Below are 24,728 nucleotides of genomic sequence, written 5' to 3'. Positions count from 1 at the left end.
ACAGTGAGAAAGAGACAGAGAGAAAGGTCTTCCTTTCGCTGTTGGTTCACCCTCCAATGGCCGCTGCGGCCGGTGCGCTGCGGCCTGCGCACCGCACTGATCCGATGGCAGGAGCCAGGTGTTTCTCCTGGTCTCCCATGGGGTGTAGGGCCCAAGTACTTGGGCCATCCTCCACTGCACTCCCGGGCCACAGCAGAGAGCTGGCTTGGAAGAGGGGCAACCGGGACAGAATCCGGCGCCCCGACTGGGACTAGAACCCGGTGTGCCGGCGCCGCAAGGCGGAGGATTAGCCTAGTGAGCCGCGGGTTGGGGATAAATGATGCTCATTGGCTTGGCTGTGGTCACATGCCTTTAAGATAGGGGTGGAGAGGTGACTGCTCCACCAGAACTTGCAAGAAGATCTCTGAGGCTGAAAGAGACAAGATCCTATACCCTTAAACTGCTGGTGGCCAAATCAAGAGGGAGCAGTCAGATGTTGAGAAACTTTGTCTTATATATATTATGTCACGTAAATCCTAATATGTTTTCACTCTTCTTCTCAGAGGTAAGAATGTAGTTAGAACTGAAAGAGAATTTGTAAATCAAGTAATTGAATATTATCAATTTAAAAATGGGGGGGGGTGAAATTCCATTCATCTTTAAAGTGAGTGTTGCCTAAAAGATCTCTGTGAGTGAGATCCCAGTGGAAAGAACAGGTCTTCAAAGAGGGAGGTGCCTTTCTCTGAAGGGAGGAGAGAACCTCCACTTTGACTATGACCATGTCTAAACAAGATAAGAGTCGGAGAACTCAAGGGGCTTCCATAGCCTTGGAAACTCATAACTGGTGCATAGGGAGATTACTGATGCCATAAACAGGAGTGTCAATTGGTAAAGTCAACAACAGGAGTCACTGTGCACTTACTCCTCATGTAGGATCTCGGTCCTTAACGTGCTGTACACTGAGGCTTAATGCTATAACGAGTACTCAAACAGTATATTTCACTTTGTGTTTCTAAGGGGGTGCAAACGACTGAAATCTTTACTTAATGTACACTAAACTGATCTTCTGTAAAAAAAAAAAAAAAAAAAAAAAAAAAAAAAAAGAAAGAAATTTTCAATTCCCAACTTGACTCTCACTGGGATTAAACATGACAATAGGTCTGAATAGGTCTGATCTGATTTCATCATCATTTAAAAAAAATCATCTATTATTTTTCACTTTATGTTTCTGTGTGGGAGCAAACTGTTGAAATACTTACTTAAGGTATACTAAGCTGATCTTCTGTATATTAAGATAATCGAAAATGAATCTTGATGTGAATGGAAGGGGAGAGGGAGTGGGAAAGGGGAGGGTTGTTGGTGGGAGGGACGGTATGGGGGGGGAAGCCATTGTAACCCATGAGTCGTACTTTGGAAATTTATATTCATTAAATAAAAGATAAAAAAAAAAAAAAAAAAAAAAAGTGAGTGTTGCCAATTCTTGCTAACTGCAAGAGCTGATTTCTTAAAGTAGTGAAAAACTCCTGAGAGGAGTCATATAAAATATGAATCATAATTTTGTTCAAAGCATTCAGTCTATGAGTATATGCAAACAATATTTAGGGATTACCCCTTGACTTGGACTACAGAGATTATTACTGGAAGTTTATAAAAAGTTCAAAAAAGAACAAATCCTATCTTTTTCTCTTCTTAAGTGTGTTACCATTTGTAATGTTTGTTATTGTAATAACTTATTACTCAGACTAAAAAGTTTATTGAAAAGTAATTTGGATTTCTTTTTTTTTTTTTCCTCTTTATATTTTGGTTCCTCTGATAACTATTTGCCCTAACTACTACAGATAAGCACACTTGGTATGAGTTCTTTGTTAGCATAAAATAATCATTCCATTAATGGATGTATGTGTGCTTGTTTCCAACAATATACACCTTTAGAAGAAGTCCAAAATGAACCCCAAATGGACAATCAGAAACTTAAAGCAAACAAGTTCTAATGGCTGATGTTAAATAGAGAAATATTTATGAATATTTATTTACATATTATAAGTAAGCTATTATTAAATATAATTTATGGAATAAGGTTGTAGCATACTAGATATACTTGAAGTAATCGTTCAGCCTTGTATAGAAGAAGAGAAATTTGGTCCCAAACAATCTTCCATTATTTGGGGTTTTATCACAGTTAGCTTTGACTCCACATTTGAAATTGTGTGGCTACCAGTAATCCCACTCCCTGGTCTGACACTGATGTGAAGCAGGTGTCATATTTCAAAGCCAGTCAGGACTATAAGGAGCCAAAAGAACCCTTTTGTGCCTGCATCTGGTTACTTCAGTTCATTAGAGCTAGTGATAATGAGGCCAAGTTCAAGGATAAGATCTCTGGGAGTTCCCTAAGCACTTTGAATTTGAGGCCACAGATTATAACACTGTCTCTGTCTTAAAGGGGAAGAAAACTTAAAGGATATGGACAGGGTAAAGCAGAATGATGATTTTACACATTCAAAAGGCCTTGGCAGACAGTCTAATGATTAAGATGCTGGTTAAGATGCCATGTCCCATATTTGAATACCTGGATTTGAATTCTGGCTCCAGCTCCCATTTCCAACTTCCTGCTAAGCAGACTCTGCGAGGCAGCAGATGATGGCTTAAATAGTTGATTCCCTGACACCCATATGGGAGAAATGGATTGAGTTCCCAGTTTTGACCTGGCCCAACCCCAACATTTGAGAGCATTTGGAGAGCAAACCAGCATATAGTAGTTCATTCATATTTCCCCCCTCTCTCTTTCTCTCTGCTTTTCAAGCAATTTAAAATAATTCCAAAAGCTAAAAATTGAAATACAAATAGATACTGTAATAGGATTAAAAGGCAAGAAGAGCTAATGGTGAATCTGCTTCTTGCATGTAATGAGATTATTCTCAGGCAGATGAGTTCTTAGCTTAAACAGAAAATGAGCTACACAGAGCAGAGATAGAACATTGCAATTTCTGTGAACTCAGAGTCTTCATTTTTGTTGAACTACGTTAATCCTGAATTCTTTCTGGAAAACAGTAATACTTGTCATAATCTCAGCAAGACTTCATAGAAATAACTAATTTTTATATAATTCTAAATGTCTGTATTAACTAATTTATTAACTCTTCCTGTTAGAACAGCATTCAAATAAAAACTCAATGACTCTGAACTACACCATTTTTTGATTTCTCAAAATATTTTTTTTTTTTGATGGGCAGAGTTAGACAGTGAGAGAGAGAGAGACAAAGAGAGTTATAGACAGTGAGAGAGAGACAGAGAGAAAAGTCTTCCTTCCGTTGGTTCACTTCCCTAATGGCCGGCACTGCGCCGATCTGAAGCTAGGAGCCTGGTGCTTCCTCCCGGTCTCCTATGTGGGTGCAGGAACCCAAGCACTTGGGCCCTCTCCACTGTCCTTCCGGGCCACAGCAGAGAGCTGGACTGGAAGAGGAGCAACTGCGACTAGTACCCGGCGCCCCAACCGGGACTAGAACCTGGGGTGCCGGCGCTGCAGGCGGAGGATTAGCCAAGTGAGCCATGGTGCTGGCCAATTTCTCAAAATCTTAAGAATACTGTTTCTTTTAGTTGCATTGACAAGTACCCCAATATATCAACCAATTAAGTTAATGTTATTGGTAGCTTTGGGATCCACAAGGAGGGAAGACCTATACTTCTGGGAATGGAGAGTCCCTACCCGCACTTCCGGGGAAGAAAAGGCCTTGTCAAGGTCCCTGCAGTTGCCTAAAGGTCAACCAATGAGGATCAGACCCACCTCAACCTTTAATCCCCAAGCCCTGTATCTATAAAAGGTGCCCTCCAAATCTCTGACGTGCGACTTCGCCGGCCCCCTCTCTGTTGGGACCGGGGAACCTCGCCCAGGAGCGGAATCCCAATAAAAGCTTGTGAATTAATTGATTTGTCTGCCTGGGAAGATTTGTTATGCGCCGGACACCTTGCAGTTATATATCATAGGTTATTATAGTGATATTATTTAGTGCAATTGAAGTTTTGTGTGAATAGAATACATTACAAATTAAGAAACTTTATTAGACTTGTATAGAATAATAACATTCCATTAACAATAACATACATTTATGATATAAATTAACAAAATGAGGATTAAATTTTGGCTAGCTTTTTTGGCAGGAAAAAGACAACATATTAAATCATTAGGGTGCTGTTTTAATTTTTTTAAAAAAGATTCATTTATTTATCAGAAAGAGTTACAGAGAGGCAGTGGCAGAGAGAGAGAGAGATCTTCCATCTGCTGGTTCACCCTCCAAATGGCTACAATGGCCGGACCCATGCCCATCTGAAGCCAGGAGCCTTGAGCTTCTTCCGGGTCTCCTACAAGAGTGCAGGGGCCCAAGGTCTTGGGCCATTTTCCACTGCTTTCCCAGGCCACAGCAGAGAGCTGGATCAGAATTGAAGCAGCCAGGACTTAAGTTGACCTGTGTCATTATGGGTTGCTGGCACTGCTGGTGATGGCTTTACCTATGATACTATAGCACAAGCCCCGCTGTTTAAATTTTTTAAACTTTCATAAATTTTTATTGGAATTTTATATTCTATATGCATAATTATTTACCATAAATCAGTTCTTAAGTGCCTAACCATGTGTAAGAGGTTAATCCAGTGGAGAAACTATTAATATAAAACGATAAAAATTGTTGATGTTCTTAAGTAGTTTAAAAATAACAAGGTATAGTAAAAAGTACTCTGATACCCAGTGATGATTTGGAAAGTAGATGCTCTAATAATTCAAAAGTAGAGCATGATTTATGTGATAATTGAAGCAGATCTTGAGAGATGGATATACTTACATACTTGATAGCAATAGAATGTTTATCCAGATACTTCATATCCCAGTATTTCCTTAGAAGTAACTTCTCTGTATCTTTGAAACATCTTTTAAGATGATATTTTCTTTTCTAACATGAAGTTCACATAGGCTTATTATAGTATGTAAGACAATTAATAAGTATGAATTTTCTCTAAGGAGACACTGAATGGGATTGACTTCATGGCACATTATTAAATATTGACTTCTCCTTTGTATAATATTTAATTTTAAAAATTGGATTTGCCTGTTTCTTTTCCTGTTTTCACTCCCATTTTATTGCATCAGCAGCAATTTGTATTTTTTAAATATAAGGCATTTTATTCCATTTTAAACTTAAGTGCTTACTTACATACACATATAAAATATAATATGTGGTATATGTTTGGAAATTTACTAATATTCATTTATATTAATGGCAAAAAAATGTTTTTCTCCTGGAAAAAACACAGAACCCATAGGATAGTGTGTGTGTGTGTGTGTGTGTGTGTGTGTGTATTGGAAGATAGAGTGAGATAGAGACAGAGAGAGACAGGGAAGACAGAAAGAGCTCTGAAGGAATTGGCCTACTTGATGATGAGGACTGGAAAGTCTGAAATTGATAGGGTACGCGAGCCAGCTGGAAAACTGTCAGACTGAAGTTGATGCTACTATTGAGGCATCACTTTATCACTTCTGAGTTTTACTCTTGAGGTCTTTCAACTGATTGGATGAGGCCCACTCATTGTCAAAGGAATCTCTTTTACTGAAAGTTTGTTAATTTTAGATGCTAACCACACCTACCAGTTACCTTCACAGTAACACTGGATTACTCTCATAATTGGGCACACAGTACTGTAGGTTAGCCAAGCTGACACATAAGCTAGTCATTCATCACATGTGGCTTCTGCCTTCCTCTTGCTTAAGATTTTTCCCACCCTGCCAAGTAACTTTATCAATTTGAAACTGTACACAATAGGTTCAACAAAACATACTATTGTGAATTTAATTAATTTGAATGTTCCTTTCCAAATTACAGTATAGATAGAAATTATATTTTCTGGATCCCAGTCTAGTAACATTATCTTTTTTAAAAAAACGATTTTGTTTGTTTATTGAGAGATAGAGTTGCAGACAGAGAGAGGGAGAGAGAGAAAGAAAAGTTTTCCATATGCTGGTTCACTCCCCAAATGGCTGTGATAGACAGAGCTGAGCAGATCTGGAGCCAGGATCTTCCTCTGGGCCCAAGCTGCCTCAGAGAGAAGCAGCCAGGACACAAACCAGCGCTCATATGGGCTGCCAGCACTGCGGGAGGTGGATTGGAAGTGGAGCAGCCGGGACTCAAACTAGTGCCCATATGAGATGCTAGCACCACAGGCCGAGGCTTAGCCTATTACACCACAGTGCTGACCCTGAACACATTTTTGATTGAAGTCGTAATTGATCTCTTCTCACTTATATAGGAAAACAACAGTAGCAATTTTAAATTATTCTGACACTTTGTACAGCAAAATAAATTCCTCTTATTAATTAATTAGTTTTCTAAAAATAATTAACTCTGGTCTGACCTTTGTACCAGCAAAGCAAGATCCAACCTCATATCATTATTTTAACTTAGGAAGAATCCTGCTTGTATTCAGTCTAGTCTCATTTCAGCAATCAAGACAATATGAAACTGATTTCTAAAGATGAACTCTTTGTATATTTCTGAATCAAAGTATTTTGTTTAGAAAGAGGATAAAAGTCCATACAGAGTAACTCTCTTTTTTTCTTTTTTTAACTTTTTTTTTATGGTGAAAAAACATATATTTAGAATTAGCCAGCTGGACTCCGTTCAGATGATCCCAATTTTGTTGGCAACATCCAGAGCACCATAGTCAGGGGCCAGCCGCACATACGCCTTCTTCTCTCCATCAGGTCTGATCAGGGTGTTGACTTTGGCCACATCAATGTCATAGAGTTTCTTCACAGCTTGTTTGATCTGGTGCTTGTTGGGCTTGACATCCACAATGAACACCAGTGTGTTGTTGTCTTCTGTCTTCTTCATGGCTGACTCCGTGGTCAGGGGGAACTTGATGATGGCATAGTGGTCAAGCTTGTTTCTCCTGAGGGCGCTCTTCCGAGGGTATTTGGGCTGCCGTCAGAGGCGTAGTGTCTTGGGCTGCCGGAAGGTGGGGAATGTGCGGATCTTCTTCTTGTGGCTGTGGAAGCCTTTCAACACTGCCTTCTTGGCATTCAAGGCCTTCTCTTTGGCTTCGACTTTAAGAGGGGCAGGAGCTTCCTTCTTCGCCTTCGGCGCCATCTTAGTGAAAAGGCAACTTTTATTTAATAAATATAAATTTCCAAAGTACAACTTTTGGATTATAGCAGCTTTTTCACCCCATAACCTCCCTCCCACCCACAACCATCCCATCTCCCACTCCCTCTCCCATCCCATTCACATCAAGATTCATTTTCAATTCTCTTTATATACAGAAGATCAATTTAGTATATACTAAGTAAAGATTTCAACAGTTTGCACCCACACTGAAACACAAAGTATAAAGTACTGTTGGAGTACTAGTTATACTGTTAATTCACATAGTACAACACATTAAGGACAGAGATCCTACATGAGGAATAAGTGCACAGTGACTCCTGTTGTTGATTTAATAATTGACACTTTTGTTTATGGTGTCAGTAATTACCCAAGGCTCTTGTCATGAGTTGCCAAGGCTATGGAAACCTCTTGAATTTGGCAGCTCTGATCTTATTTAGACAAGGCCATAGTCAAAGTGGAAGTTCTCTCCTCCCTTCAGAGAAAGGTACCTCCTTTGATGGCCCGTTCTTTCCTCTGGGATCTCACTCACAGAGATCTTTCATTTTAGGTTTTTTTGTTTTTTTGTTTTTTTTTGCCACAAGGTCTTGGCTTTCCATGCCTGAAATACTCTCATGGGCTTTTTAGCCAGATCTGAATGCCTTAAGGACTGATTCTGAGGCCAGAGTGCTTTTTTAGGACATCTGCCATTCTGTGAGTCTGCTGTGTATCCCGCTTCCCATGTTGGAGTTTTCTCTCCTTTTTAATTCTATCAGTTAGTATTAGCAGACACTAGTCTTGTTTATGTGATCCCTTTGACTCTTAATCCTATCATTATGACCAATTATGAACTGAAACTGATCACTTTGACTAGTGAAATGGCATTGGTACTTGCCACCTCGATGGAATTGAATTGGAATCCCCTCGTATGTTTCTAACTCTACCATTAGGGGCAAGTCTGATTGAGCATGTGCCAAACTGTACATCTCTTATGGCCCAAGAGTTTTTTAAAGTAGAGCAGAAACCAAAGCTCAGACCCCTCTGTCCTCTACTACAACTGCAGGCCAGTCAATTATGCCACATTCTGGTTTCTTTAGAGCTCAGTCTCAAAACTCCTTTCTCGTTGTAAACTTTTCCTCATATAAACATGCATCTCCACATTGAACTGAAGGAATTATAACAAGGCCACTTCATTGTAATGAATGACCCTGTTTCTTTATGATTCTGACACAGCCCCAACAATCTCTAGGTTGCACCAGTATTTGAGGTTTCTGGAAATAATTAGGAAGCTTATCTAAGAGATTGGACCAGGGCATTTTCTGGTCTCAAATAGCACTGACTTTGTTCAGAGTCTAGTCTGGGGTCAAACATAGCCAGTATTTGTTTTAGACACGATCTTGTTCCTATGGCTTAGTCTCCGTGATTTTCTGTATTTTAAAAGAAACTTCATTTTGAAAGTGAAGGTGGGTATGGAGAGTCTTCATCTAAAGGCTCCTTCTTAACATTTTCAGTTGGCGTTTAGAGATCTATGTGACAAGCTCAAGAAAAATCTGAGCCAGGAATAGTTTCTCAATGGGGAAAAAGTCACTGCCCCACTTCCTTACTGAGTACTAAGAGCTGTGCTTCCCAAACTCTGCCATGAGAATTGCCAAGCACATGTATTTTTCCAAGGAATTTAACTCTCATAAGTTTTCCCATGAGTTTATGCTGAATGGTTTCAGTTTCCAGATAGAGTTAATACCAGCTAGGTCCACCCAAAGTGTTCACATCACAGTGAACTACAGACACCGGGTTTGTCCTATAAAGTAGTCCCATTACAAATTTCCACTCAAAACTTTAGAGCTTTGGCTACATAGTATGATACTTTAACTATTCTATGTACTTTCAAGGAAAAGAAAATATACTCCTGATGTGTTCATGGGTCATTGTCACTGGAAAATATTGCTCCTACTTGTCAGCCAATATTTTTTACCTACTTGATTTTTTGACTAAATGCTCTTCCTCATCTTTATTTTACTTTCCAGAAGTAACTTAGAAAGATTTGTATTTATTCTTTTGTTTTTAAAAAGATTTGTTTTATTTATTTGAAAGGCAGAGTTATATAGAGAGAGGCAGAGACATAGCGAGAGAGAAATCTTCCATTCGCTGGTTCACTCCCCAGATGACTGCAACAGCCAGAGCTGGGCAAGGCCAAAGCTAGGAACCAAAAGCTTCATTGGGGTCTCCTACATGGGTGCAGGAGTCCAACCACTTGGGCTATCATACTAGCAGGGAGATGGATCAAAAGTGGAGCAGCCAGGACTTGAACTGGAGCCTATATGGGATGCTGGAGTCACAGGCAGCAGCACAACCCATTACACCACAATGCTTGCCCCAATTTTTCTTTATTCTTAGAAATAATACTTTTGTTTGCAATATAAGCCCAATAATCTTCCTTTGATTATCTTCAGTAGCTATAAATTAGCATATTTTAGGGAAGGAATGAAGTGTTACATATTATGAAACTTAGACTCTTGAATATAAACAACATCTCTTGTAAGACCTACTGTTCTAGCTTTTTGAGAAATTGTTCCTCATGCATTTTACTTCCTCCTTGTAGCTGAAGTCTGTTTGGAGACAGCTGCTGCCAGAGTCCTAAAATGCAAGGCGGGGTAGAAAGGAAAACTGCAAATACCTTGTATTTTTACTTTGTCTCTGTATTTGATGACCTGCCACAGTTTTCATGTATTAATGTTCCTAATAACAAACATGTTCCACGTGCCTGCATAGAAACTGAATACTGCAAGAGTGCTCTTTTATTTGATATTGATAGGGTTCTCACCACACAGCATTAATTCCATAACCACATATATAACCACAAAAAGGGGATAAAAGCATTATTCCAGACCATATTTGTGCAGCCAGTTGACACAAGAACTGGGACAGACAAGCATGCAAAAAGTGACGAAACCTGCATCCCATCAGGAAAGAGTCACCATCTGAGGATTGCATTAAAAATATACCAATTTCCTTGTCTTTCTGATTACAAATCAATATACATTTATTAGACAGACTTCAAAATCTAAGAAAAAGCTTGTCAGTAATCCCACTGAGTACCAAAGCTCTTCGTTTGTGTCTTCATCTCCTTTTGATCTTTTTTAAGAATGTAGTCATTTTGCCCATTTTTGATCACATATTTTCTGCTTCTATTAATTTCACAACATAATTTTTATCTATGTTACTGAAAAATATTCACAAAATTTATTTTTAATGGCTTGGCAAAAATCAATCGCGCAATTTCCTAGTTACTAGCTTTTGTGTTATTTCTGATTTTTCACAGTTACAAATTCTACAGAGCGAATATCTTTGTGCTTAAGCCATTATGTAAGAGTGTACACATGTATATAGGTATTTCAGATTATTTCTTTGGGATAGATTTCTAGAAAAAAATTACTGGTTTATAAGGCTAAATCCACTCATATTATAAAATTGATTTGTCAAGGGTTTAATAGCCATTTATAATTTATACCATCACCACTTTTAGTTATACCTTAATTGCAAAGTCTCTCAGAGCAGCAGGCTAGAGATAGGTTTTCAAGTACTAACATAAATGTAAATTTTGATACAGAAATAATTTACTTGAAAGCTCTTTGGTAATGTGAAACTTAGCTGGTATGCCCTTTCACAGTGACATTTGAATGACATAATAGCAAAGATGGAAGTGTTAATATTAAAAGAAGTGCTCACTAACTGCTCAGTGCCACTGATTACCATTAGTGAATTATGTCACTATATTCATGGAGGTAAGCATGGACCTAAAAGAATATTGTCTAAGGTAGGGTACAGATGCTTGAAGTTTTAGATTCTACTTAAAATTTTTAAACTATAGAATATTAGTATTGGAACATCTCTCTTCGTTCTTTTTGTGGTCACTGTTGTTCGTTTCATCCTGATGGTTGTACGACTTTCCTAAGTGTCTTAGAGAGCAGGATGGGGCATGTGCTTTTTTCTCCTCTCATGTTCATCAGTAGCCTCTGATGATTTCTCACATGATGCTCTTGCCCCGTACATGCTTCTGAAAAAGACTTTGTGAGCTCCAGTCCAGTGCTGCACAGGGTAAGGAGCAAAAATAGACTGACTGGAGGACACAGGAGTGTGAACCCAAAACTAACGTTAAAATCAAATCGAATGGCAGTTAGGGGACATGTGGGATACACATTCAGTTGCCTCATTGTTAGTAGACTGGCCAAGTTCTTGGCATCTTGGGATTTCAGACAAAGCTTTACTTCCCTTTCAAGACATTTTGGAGAACCTCTTGAGACTGCTTGAGCACAGTGTTTTCTGCTTGTTGCCCTTTTTCCCTTCTAGTTTTGGTCTTTAAAACTTATGTCTTATGCTAGGTGCCTTTCTCTGAAGGGAGGAGAGAACCTCCACTTTGACTATGACCTTGTCTAAACAAGATAAGAGTCGGAGAACTCAAGGGGCTTCCATAGCCTTGGAAACTCATGACTGGTGCATAGGGAGATTACTGATACCATAAACAGGAGTGTCAATTTGTAAAGTCAACAACAGGAGTCACTGTGCACTTACTCCTCATGTAGGATCTCTGTCCTTAATGTGCTGTACACTGAGGCTTAATGCTATAACGAGTACTCAAACAGTATATTTCACTTTGTGTTTCTATGGGGGTGCAAACTGTTGAAATCTTTACTTAATGTACACTAAACTGATCTTCTGTTAAAAAAAAAAAAAAAAAAGAAAAGAAACTATCAATTCCCAACTTGACTCTCACTGGGATTAAACATGACAATAGGTCTGATCTGATTTCATCATCATTTAAAAAAAAATCATCTATTATTTTTCACTTTATGTTTCTGTGTGGGAACAAACTGTTGAAATCCTTACTTAAGGTATACTAAGCTGATCTTCTGTATACTAAGATAATCGAAAATGAATCTTGATGTGAATGGAAGGGGAGAGGGAGTGGGAAAGGGGAGGGTGGTGGGTGGGAGGGACGGTATGGGGGGGAAAGCCATTGTAACCCATGAGACGTACTTTGGAAATTTATATTCATTAAATAAAAGATAAAAAAAAAAAAAAAAAAAAACTTATGTCTTATGCTGTCTTTTTGAGAATTAATTATTTTCTTATTTTTAATTTTACTTGCTAATTTTCAGTCTTATTTTTTCTATTGTAAGGAAGTAAGATCTACAATCAGCTTTTTTGAAAATTTCTTTTCCACAGATTATAAGCATTTAGTACTATCAGCAGCATTTTTTCTTATTTATCTATGTATGTCTGATTTTTCATGGACATTTGCCAATGAGAATCTTCTCAATCTGGTTAGATGCTTTATTCTGATTATTTATTTGTACATTTGTTCATTTTTGGTATCAGGAAATCCTATGGTTATGTTTTTATGAGTTGAATTATTTATAATGCAAGTTTTTGTGTCAGCATGGGGTCTCTCTAATACACACAACATTCATACCGTAGATCTTGATTCATAGTAAGTATACAGTAATTTTTGTTTTTACCTCTTCATATTCACTTCATGTTTACTGTGTGTGTAGATGTTTCAAAGGTAAGATTAATTCATAAAATAATCATTAAATAAAAATGATTAAGTATCATCTATAATCAACATCATTTCATACTTAGTGTTGTTTCTCCACTTATTGTCTCCCATCCTGATTAATTTTGAGGTGAAGCTTTCTCTGAAAGTTTGAAGTACAACATAGCCACGTGGTAGGAGCGTGTCAAATACATGTCCAGGTTGCATCCCAAATCTGCTGAAGTGGGGCTCAGCAATAATGAGGCTCACTAGAGCTTACAAGAGATAAAACATTAGTATCCAACATTCTCACACGGGTTAGTAGGGTAAGTGTTCAACATGCCATTTCCTATTCTTCAGCTCCCATCAACATCCACCTCCTAGAAGCAGAAGCTGACATAAACCTGACATGTGATAAGGAATTGCTCTATGCAAGAGGTTGAGACAAGATGTGGAAAAGTTTCCCAAGTAGAGGATGCATGCAATGCAAAGGACTAGAGAATAAGAGAACATGTTCCTAGGGGGTAACTGGAAGTTCTTTATGGCTTTTGAGTAGAAAGGGAAGAGGGAAAGGTAGTGTGAAGGACTAGAATAAAATAACTCAAATTTTATCCTGGGAGTTTTAAGTGTTCAAAGAAGAGATAGCAGGAGATAGAAGTGATAACATGTGCTTTACTGGCAGTAACTGAGGGCAGGGAGGGGGACAGAAGATGAAAGAGAGGTAATGGTGGACTTAGACTGGGTATCAAGAAGTGGATTGATTTGAGAGGTACTTAGGAACATGTAAGGAAGAAAAAGCTGTTGGTATGATTTTGAATATTACACATTAAACAACTACATGCACAGTTAAGGCAGGAAACATAAAACAGGTATCTCCTTTGGGAAGGAGAACAGTGACAAGATGGAACAAAGACTGAGCTTATTTCTTTTTCTTTGGAATATTAAGACATCCACATCAACCAAATCAAAACATATCTTTTAAGCCTCCCTTCACCTGTGTAAGGTGTAACTATCACCAAAGCTTATTACCTTTTCAATTAGCCATAAATTTTCTCCTATTTTTTAATGTTATTCATCCCGATGCTCCCCAGTATCTATGTAAAATATGTTGATTTAAAGTTGGAAAAATGAATCCTTTTAATTTGTTATTTTTGTCTTGTGCCCTGGCACTTGCAAAGAGCCTTTCCCAAGCCAGGCAGTGAATGAAGAATGACCGTAAAAGCGACACCACAGTTTTTGAGTCACATCCATGTTGACTAGGCAAAACCTTGCACGCTAGAAGGACACATGTAAAAATAATAACCCTTGTGTGCTGGATGTTGACCACTTTTGTTGGAAATTTGCACATACAGCACGTCTCTGTAGTCTAATTCCAATAACATAAGACACGGGAGTGTTTAGTGACAGCCAGTCTGCCTGATACCAAAGATACACTGCTTTCTAATGCTTTCTCTCACTTTTACTTTTTGCTAAAGTTCACAGATGTGCCCTTGATGTGGTCCGGGTATTTTTGTGAACTGCTGGAAAATTTCACTCACACACTAATGGTTCCAATGAACACAAAATACCTCTTCCAGAGAGCTTTTGCCAATAAGCAGTATTTTTAGAGGCACATGTCACAGTTTCTGTTTGCCTCTGTTGTGACTGTTAATGGGCTCTGAATGATTGAGGAACAGCCTCTGATAAAAGGCATTACCCCACTGCTTCATTATATACTATGGGCAGTAAATGTTTACTACACATTAGGCTCAAGCTAACATGTCATTAAACTGTGCTCCAGTTAAATCAACTCCCAGAGCATAGCTGTGACTCCCTTGAAAGCGTTTGTCATTTCCCTTTGTCTGAAAGAGCAGCTCGTTCCTTTTGAGTTCCTACAGCTAAATGCCTCTTAACACTGATGTCATATCATTTATGCCATGCTTCCTCAGGGAAGTTGTTTAGTTAGCTTACAGAATTGCTTGTTACACTTTGTCATTCTCTCTAGGAGACTATTCCTGATTCCAGTCATTTTGTCTAACCTGTTGAAAAAAAGGAATTATTTTCAGAGAATTAATGGGAAGTGATGAACATACTATCTTGGATCTTAACACTGGGGGCTGCTGGAATGCTTTATTGCACAGAAGGCATGCACAGTAGTACCTGCAGGACTAGTCTCCCTCTGGGGATTGGAGAACCAGAGTTTCTGGCATCTGACTGTAGAAACCTGTTTTCCTTTCCCCTTATAGGAGTAGTGACAGTATCGAACTTTCTCAACCTGCAGCTCTGCAAGGAACCCTTCTATTTCTTCTACTGTGTTTGGAAATGAAAAAGGAAGTGCTTTCTCTTGAAAACACTCCCAGCTACTATACTGTTAATACTAGAAATTATGACTGCTAGCAATTAAAGGGGAAGTCATTCAGGTGCCATTTTGGCTTTCTGTAAGCATGGCTATAAAAATAAAGTGCCTCTTTGGACATGCTTAGTCATTACTTTGAGGTTAAGAATGAAGATGGGAAAATAAAAGACTTTCTGAAACATAAACATGTGTTTTTCATTCTGACATATAGAGTTAACATTATTTTCCACAGCCAGAAGTATGAAGGGTTCCTATCTTTTAATCTGTCTCTTTTCTAAACCATCATGGTATCTTTTTATGCTAGGGAACCTGAAGCTGCTAGGAATACCCAGTGTCTGGTTCTCTTTGGTACAGGGTATTCGGTTATATAAACTGATGAGATTCATCTCTATGGATTTGTAGAATGGTTGGAAAATGTCTTCTTGCCCAAAGTTCATGCATGGCATCATTGCACATGGTATTGCCCAAGCACAGATCTCGCCAGGTGGCTCCAAAATACAGGGGGAGTGGGAAGTCCCCAGAGTCAGTGTGTGTGTGTATGCAAAATAAGCTGCCACCATTGACAATGAACTTCCTGTGCTGCATTTGCAGCGCAGGAAAACCCTGTTAATGGTCATTTCTGACAAGCATACTTCTGGTGGGAAGGAAGAATCATGGAGGGAGGTTTTATTTTCTCCTCATCTTCCCAGAATACTTTTCTTATGCTTCATGACTCCAAGGAAGTCTAATAAATCCTGAATTCTAGAGAACAAATTATTGGGCTCATTTTGTGTCAACTGCTACTCAAATCTATACATCCCCTCTTAGGAAAGGATCATAATTGATTTTTCCACATTTGTGGCTAGGTATAACATCAATTATATATGCAAGAATCTCCCACTAAAAAGAATGCTATATTCCACCCGAAGATTTATTAAAGACTCTTTTCATAATTAATTTGTTCACTCACAGTTCTGTAGCAGAAACAATGTGTCTCACAATTGCCATGTTTTAAAGTTATTTAAGGGCCGGTGCTGCGGCTCACTAGGCTAATCCTTCGCCTGCGACGCCGGCACCCAAGGTTCTAGTCTCGGTAGAGGCACCGGGTTCTGTCCCAGTTGCTCCTCTTTCAGTCCAGCTCTCTGCTGTGGCCCGGGAAGGCAGTGGAGGATGGCCCAGGTCCTTGGCCCCTGCACCCACATGGGAAACCAGGAGGAAGCACCTGGCTCCTGGCTTCGGATTGGCACAGCGCGCCAGCCGTAGCGGCCATTTGGGGGGTGAACCACCGAAAGGAAGACCTTTCTCTCTGTCTCTCTCTCGCTCACTAACTCTGCCTGTCCAAAAATAAATAAATAAATAAATAAAGTTATTTAAGGATGATTCTTTGTGCCCCACTAGACTGAGGACATGTGGATGCTAAGTTCCAAGTGTCATCATGCTTGGATACTCTCAATGCATAGGTCAACACTTTAGGCATAGTAGGTGCAAAACTCATGTTTATTGAATGAAATTTTACTTAACAAGAAGCCCACACAGGAATGCCATTTATTCTATGCTGAAAAGCATTTAGAATCAGGGTGCATTCAGTGGCTGGACAACCACTAACATTCGAAATGCAGAATACCTTGAAACCATCATAATAAGAATCAGTGAGGAAGAGCTTAAGAGCTGCTTTTTATAAGGAATATCACTCCTGGCCAGGTATGGAGGCTTCTGCTCATTAACTTTGTGTAAAATGGAGCTAAGTTGATTCGACTAGCTTCAAAAGCTACTGGCGCAGTGCCGGCTGTAGCAACCATTTGGAGAGTGGACCAACGGAAGGAGGACCTTTCTCTCTGTCTCTCTCTCACTAACTCTGCCTTTCTAATAAAAAAGGGGAAAAAAATAAAATAAAAAAGCTACATAGAAATCACAGTGCATATTATACTAAGCATACCCAAGCTTTATTTCTAATTGTAAGGAATCAGTGCAAACAGAACAGATGAGAGTAAATTGCAAAATAAGCAGCAAGCTAGGATTTACCCCAGTGCCTAATATTGGTGCAATGACTGGATGAATAGAGGGACATTTTACATTGAAATCATTGGATACTTTTTAAATTCAGGGCCTACAATGCATTTTTCTCAGGTTGATATGGAACTCAGTGAGAACTGATTTATGATACTGTTGCCATGTAATATACGGTTTAGGAAGCATTCTAGTGACACTGCTTTTCTAGTGGATCTTCCTTTTATTATTCCTCACGGAGAGATGCTCTTTATCCATCCGCAGGAACCATGGTGCTTTGTCCACTTTTTGTCCACTTGACTTTGCAGTTCATTGTATTTGTCGATTGTGACTGAAGTGAACTGAGAAATAGATAGTTAAACCAAGCAGAACGTTAAAAGGCAGGCTTATTTTCAAAGGTTTGTTTCCAGAATTCTCTTAGCATGAAGATTTCACCCTGAGAACATGTTTAGCCAAATGAGGAAACATTTACTTTTGAAATCTACTCAGGTATTATATATTGCTTGGTAAAAGTAATATGCATTCATTATGTCTTTTTAAATCACTTTACTAACATGCTACACATGTGTGGGTGGATAAATAACTTTTTTTATCCAAAGGAACCTTTTCCTCTACTTCCTACAATTAATAGACATTATTTTATCCCACTCCCACCTCTTGTGCCACCTTTTAAAATGACAACTTTATGTAAAAGACTTTGTTGTACTTCTTGATTCAGACACGAGCTGTTGACTGGTTAGTCTGTTGAACTCTGCCGCATACCACTCCCCCCCACCAGAGCTTATGGGGTCAGGCAGAATCACAGTAGGAAAAAAGGGCAGGCAGGATTACTGCAAGAGCAAGAACATGGCCCAGCACAGAACCAGACCCAAGGCCACTGATGGAGAACGCTTAGGAACAAGGAACAGAATTACAGGAAATAGAAGACACAGAATGGTTTAGTGTTGCAGAAGAGCCAAAAGGGCAGAAGAGGGCCAGCTTCTCACGTGGAAGAGGCAGAGGCATCATGCCCATGGTAGACACTTGTCCACCCTAGAGAAGAATGTGAGCCCTTTGCCAACAGGACGAAATAGCTGTACTCCCTTGGACCCTTGCACCTCGGTGTGATGCAGTGGTTCACTCCCTAACCTACAGGTTAGGCTTCAAGTCTTCCCTCTGCTACTTACTAATTGTGCACCTTAGGGAGGTTGCACAAACTCCATATGGTTTGTTTTCCATATGTAAAATAAGGGTTATTCCATAGATTCCTGTGAGGATTGTTTATATAATATAAACTACTCTAGCTCATTCCCATAAAGGGCAATGCCTGGCACAGGAAAGTGCTACATATTTTTATACTGTATTATCTGTTTCAACTCCAAGTGAAGGTATTAAAACCTTTAATTTCTATATGGTATTTCTTCTTTTTTTTTTTTTTTGAAGATTTATTTATTTATTTGAAAGAGTTACACAAAGAGAGGAGAGGCAGAGAGAGAGAGAGAGAGAGAGAGAGGTCTTCCATCTGATGGTTCGCTTCCCAAATGGCTGCAATGGCTGGAGCTGCGCCAATCCTAAGCCAGGAGCCAGGAGCTTCTTCTGGGTCTCCCACGTGGGTGCAGGGGCCCAAGAACTTGGGCCATCTTCTACTGCTTTACCAGGCCATAGCAGAGAGCTGGACAGGAAGTGGAGCAGCCAGGCCTTGAACGGGCGGGCACCCATATGGGACGCTGGTGCTTCAGGCCAGGGCGTTAACCCACTGAGCCACAGCGCTAGTCCCATGGTCTTTCTTCTAGAACTCATATTTGCTACAGCCTTTGTTTCCTTGTCAAATCCTTCGCAGTAAATTAATTTGTAAATACAGCAGTTTATTCATGTGAAGCACCTGAGCATAGACATAGAGTCCCATTCTTTGCCTTCTTCATCTTTTTCTTGATTAACTTTTTCTTGATTGTGTTTTTGTACATGTTTCTGTTAAAATAGGAAAACTTATTTAGAATTTTAAGTAGGGGACAATTTGAGAGATTAGAAACTTTACTGAAAGTTTGAAGTAGGAAAAAATGGGAGGAATATTCATAATTTTATATGAATTTGCATGTAGAATATTGTCAGGTGATTTCAGGAAATAATGAACAGTTATCATGCAGTGGAGGGCATAGAAAGCAGGGTAAAGAGGGGAACCATGGACAGGAAGTGTAGGATTCAAATATGAATAATCCATTTTACATCATAAATGAATGTTTGGAGTCCCAGTACTTGGTTATTGAACGATGCAAAGAAGAATGAGATGTAATTTTTCCCTCCAGGAACCTATGGAATTTAGTAGATGACATATGAGATATGCATGGAGAATTTACAGCCCTGGAACCTAGCATACGAATTATTGGAATTATTGGATACTTATGTTTTCACCCCAGCAGAGAACAGAATGAGAAAATGTAGTAAAACATTAACTAAATTTTTTTGTAAGCATCCTAAGACAGGTGTGAAGTGTTTTTTTTTTAATTTTTTAAAAAGATTTATTTATTTATTTGAAAGAGTTACACAGAGAGAGAAGGAGAGGCAGAGAGAAAGAGAGAGAGAGAGAGAGAGGCCTTCCATCCGATGGTTCACTCCCCAGTTGGCCGCAACTGCCAGAGCTGTGCTTATTCGAAGCCAGGAGCCAGGATCGTCTTCCGGGTCTCCCACATGGGTGCGGGGGCCCAAGGACTTGGGTCATCTTCAACTGCTTTCCCAGGCCATAGCAGAGAGCTGGACTGGAAAAGGAGCAGCCGGGACTAGAACTGGCACCCGTATGGGATGCTGGTGCTTCAGGCCAGAGTGTTAACCTGCTGCGCCACAGCACCAGCCCCAAGACAGGCATGAAGTTCTAAGGAGTAAAAAGAAAGGAGCAATAAAGGAAGGACATGGAAGGGCAAGAACTTGAGTGGGGTTTCCAAGATTTGTGCAAGATTTGTGACTTGGTGGGCAGAGAAGTCATGAGCAAAAGCAGCGGTGTGAGAATATTCAAAGACCAGAGGAATCATAGTGAGTAGTTTAGTTGGACTAAAATGAAGAATGAGAAATGAAATAGAAAAGTAGGTTGGCACTGAAGCGATCAGGACTCAGGCTGAGAAATTTGTACTTGATACTGTAGTGAATGAGAATTCAAGGGAGACAGATAAGCATAATGGCATGATCAGAATCAAGCTTCAGGAAGAACAATAAATAAAATGGATCAGCATGGAGCAGATGTTTAGCCTAGCAGGTAAGACACCTGTGTCCCACATCTACGTAACTGAATTGGAGGCTCATCTTTGGCTCCTGATTCCAGCTCCCCATCAATGCAGATCCTTGGAGGCAACAACAATGACTCAAGTAATTGGATCCCTGTCACCCACATGACAGGATTGAGATCTGGATTGAGTTCCTAGGTTATGGCTCCAATGCCAGCTACTCTCCATCCACTGGGGACATTTGTTGGGTAAACCAAATGGGAGTGCTTAGTCTCTCCCCTCCCCCCACCCCTGTCACTAACTCTCTGCCTGTCAAGCAAAAAGCATGATCAGATTTCAAATGATGCATTCAGTGCAGCAATAGTTGAACCATTTGACAGTAACCTTAAAAATGAGGAGAGGAGTGCAAGAGGCACTTAGAAAATAATATGACTCATATTGAGCCTTTAAGTGATGGATGATAGTGCCAGGTATCCTAAAAAGAAGATCTGGCTTACCAGGGGAGATGATGAGTTTAACTCAGGACATCTTAAGTTGAAGGTGCTGGCAGGACTTTCAACACCAAAACTCATGAGAGATTTTCAGTGGAGTGATCATTCACATACAGAAGATTATTGAAGCCTGAGAACAGAGGAATAAAGAGACATTTCCTTAGGGAACATTCCATTTACCTAGCAAGAGCACATAAATGAAAAATAACAAGAAATGAACTGTACACCTTGGAGCATTGAACTCGTATGGGGAGAAGGTGTCAGAAAGGAAAGACCAAACAAGAATGTTGTTGCTACAAATAAATATGGAACTTGAGAAGAGACGTTGAATTTGGAGTCTAAGAGGAAACTGGTGACCTTTCACAAGAGCAGAAGAGTAGTGAGCACCAAAGCCATGCTGTGAAAAGATTAAGGAGGTAATACGGGGTGAGAAAATGCAAGGGCTGAACACAGTAAAAGAAAGATCTTAGAATTATCTTGATTTTATGATTCCCTTGAAAGTCACAGAACAAGTCTATAAATTAAAAGAAATACTCCAGTTCCCCATACCAGAATAAAATAGAAAGATAACAATGAGTGTTGCAAGATCCAAAAGTAAGTGGGGAAATACAGGATTAAAGACATAATTGAGATATTCTAATTTTAAGAAATCTATGTATGTATCTATATTACTGTATTAATTAGTGTGGTATCCCAAAGAGCTCAGGATGGGCCATGAAGAGAGTCTTAGCAGAGGTGAACTATTTTATAATCCAGTTGTGTGGTTGCCCAGGGATGTGGCCTATCTTCCCTAGGATGAATTTATGTTCTCTCTCAATTATCATTGTCTTTTCATTACCATTGTATTAATACTAGCAGTGAAATAGATTATGGAATCTCTTCACAAGATTTCATAGGAAACCAGACTCTCAGTGGTGAATTCAGCTAGGAGACACTACCTCTGAAAGGCTGACTTGAGTGTGAAAGACAGGAGTCAGGTGCAAGTATTTCACTGACCTGAGAAACTCTGAAAGATATTGGGGATATTGTTCAGGGCCTGCTAAGATGTGTTTATCACCTGAATGAATGAGAAATGCTTTACGTAACATGTTGGGGAAGGCATGCTAAGATTTGTGTAGCTCCATAACTAAGGAAGAATGTACAGAAGACTCCATCTTGAAAATAAAATCACATTCAAATGCTATAAATTAATGTGGTTTTTATTTTCAATTTACAATCTGTTCTAATAGAAATGGTCAAGACATACCTTTCAACTTGCTATTATATATCAAATTAAGAAATAGTGATGATAAGATTCAATTATTCCTCATTTAACAATGATAAAATTTATATAAGAAAATAGATGGTGGTATATTCATAAAATATCTTGAACTCAATATTTATAATAATTTATATTACTCAAAATTAGATTATCAAAATATAAAACAAATGTGATGCTGTAGCAGAAGTATCAAAGCAGAAGTACAAAAAAGTTTAAAATGCAGTGTAAAATTAGGGTTAATACTTTTTCTGAGATTATATTTAAGTATTTTTCCTCTTTATTTTTTATCTATTTTTTAAATTTTCAATGAGTTTTTAATAGATTCAATATGATTTGTAGGTATAATTCTAAGAACATAATAATATTCCTTTCACCCTCCCTCACCCTTTCTCTCTCCCACCCTTCTTCCTTTCTGTCTCTTTTTAGTTTTGTTTTAACTTTTATTTGATAAATATAAATTTCCAAAGTACAGCTTATGGATTACAATGGCTTTCCCCACCCTCATAACTTCCCTCCCACCTGCAACCATCCCATCTCCTGCTCCCTCTCCCATTCCATTCACGTCAAGATTCATTTTCAATTATCTTTATGTACAGATCAATTTAGTATATATTAAGTAAAGATTTCAACAGTTTTGAGATAATATATGTTAAATTACATTACAGTAAAAGGCTTAATACTTCACCAAATAAGAAGTTTAAGAAGTAAAAAGCAAAAAGACTCCAATTTAGTAGGAATTTAGACAATGGCTATACGCAATAATCAAATGGAAAAATGACCATTTCACCCATAAACAAAAACTTTAAAGCAATCACAGGTCATTAAAGCTATAGTAGTATAACATTCTTAACATTGGCTTGACAAAGGTGTAAAACAAAGTTTCATAAAACTATATTTTCAGCAATACTGATACAAACAGGCATTTCTTTCTTTTTTAATTTTAGCTCCCACTTACAAGGGAGAACATATGGTATTTGTCCTTCTGTGTTCTGCTTATGGCACTCAACATGATGTCCTCCAATTACACCCATTTTGCTGCAAATTTTGTTCTTTTTATAGCTGAATAATATTCCATTGTACATACACACCACATTTTCTTTATCCATTCATCTGATGATGGACATACTGGTTGATTCCAAATTTTGGCTATTGTGAACAGTGCTGCTATAAACACAGTGATGCAGGAATCCCTTTGATACAATGAGTTCTTGTAATTTGGAAATATACCCAGTAGTGTGACTGCCAAAACACATGGCAAGTCTATTTCTAGTGAGTTGTTTTTTTTTTTTTTTAAGATTTTATTTATTTACTTGAGAGGTAGAGTTACAGTCAGGAAGAGAGAGAGAAAGGTCTTCCATCTGCTGGATCACTCCCCAAATGGCTGCAACAGCCAGCGCTGAGCTGATCTGAAGCCAGAAGCCAGGAGCTTCTGGGTCTCCCACGTGGGTGCAAGGGCTCAAGAACTTAGGCCATCCTCCACTGCTTTCCCAGGCCACAAGCAGAAAGCTGGATCAGAAGAGGAGCAGCCATTATGGGAACCAGCACCCACATGGGATGCCAGCGCCACAGGTGGAGGCTTTGCCCACTATGCTGCAGCATTGGCCCCTATTTCTAGTTTTTAAAGACATCTCCAAACTGTTTTCCACATGGCTATGCTAATTTCCATTCCCACCAACAGTATGTAAGTGTTCCCCTTTCTCCACATCCTTGTCAGCATTTACTACTCTCTGTGTTTTGGGTTTTAGCTATTCGGACAGGGATGAGATGGTATCTCATTGTGGTTTTGATTTACATTTCCCTGCTGGCTAGTTTTTTCCTATATTTGTTGGCTGTTTGTATTTCATCTTTTGAGGACTGTCTATTGAAGTCCTTTGCCTATTTCTTGGTTGGTTGGTTTTTTGTTGTTGTTGAGTTTTTTAAGTTGCTGATATATTTGGGATATTAATCCTTTGTCAGATAGGTAGCTTGCAAATGTTTTTCCCATTCTGTTAGATGTCTCTTCATTCTCTTGATAATTTCTTTTGCTGTGCAAAATATTCTGAACTTGATGTAATCCCATTTGTTTAGTTCTGCTTTTGTTGCCTGTGCTTTGGGGCTCTTGTCCAAGAAGTAGTCCCATATGCCAATGCCTCAGAGTGTTTCCCCCTACATTTTCTTGCAGCAATTTCAGTCTCAGGTCTTAAATTTAGGTCTTTGACCTATCTTGAGTTGATATTTTTATATGGTGAAAGATTTGGATCTGATTTCATTCTTCTACAAATCTATATCTATATCTATATCTGAATCTGAATCTGAATCTGAATCTGTATCTATGTATCCAGTTTTGCCAGCACCATACTCCACTGTATGGTCTGAGTACTTTTGTCAAAAATCTGTTGGAATTGGCTATATGTATATGAATTAATTTCTGGGATGTCTGTTCTGTTCCATTGATTTGTATAATGGTTTTGATGCCATTTTCAAGCTATTATAATTTTTCCAGCTTCGTAGTGTGCTTTGAAGTCAGATATTGTGATGCCTCCAACTAGATTTTTCTTGCTCAGGATCCCTTTGGCTATTCAGGGTTTTTTTGTGATTCAATGTGAATTTTAGGATTGTTTTTCTAATTCTGTAAAGAATGTCTGTCGGTATTTTAATAAAGATTGCATTGAATCTGTAGACTGCTTTAGGTAGTATAGACATTTTAATGATACTGATTCTTCCAATCCATGAGCAAGGAATATCTTTTCATTTTTTTGTGTCCTTGATGATTTCTTTCATCAGTGTTTGATATTTTTTGTTGTAGAAATCTTTCACTTCTTTGGTTAAATTTATTCTAAATATTTGAT

At 38.7% G+C, this 24,728-nt stretch overlaps 1 protein-coding gene and 1 pseudogene across 3 annotated transcripts in view; one reads left to right on the top strand and one right to left on the bottom strand.

Moving 5' to 3' along the window:
• Positions 1-24,728, top strand: part of KCNQ5 (potassium voltage-gated channel subfamily Q member 5) — a 639,793-nt gene that overhangs the window by 187,808 nt on the left and 427,257 nt on the right. The gene's annotated exons all lie outside the window — the stretch shown is intronic.
• LOC149126594 (large ribosomal subunit protein uL23 pseudogene) lies at positions 6,602-7,170 on the bottom strand (annotated as a pseudogene).

Source organism: Oryctolagus cuniculus, chromosome 5, assembly GCF_051225735.1.
Source record: "Oryctolagus cuniculus isolate XC-2025 breed Fujian yellow rabbit chromosome 5, ASM5122573v1, whole genome shotgun sequence".
NCBI classification, from domain to species: Eukaryota; Metazoa; Chordata; class Mammalia; order Lagomorpha; family Leporidae; genus Oryctolagus; species Oryctolagus cuniculus.
This window is presented reverse-complemented; position numbering and strand designations above follow the sequence as displayed.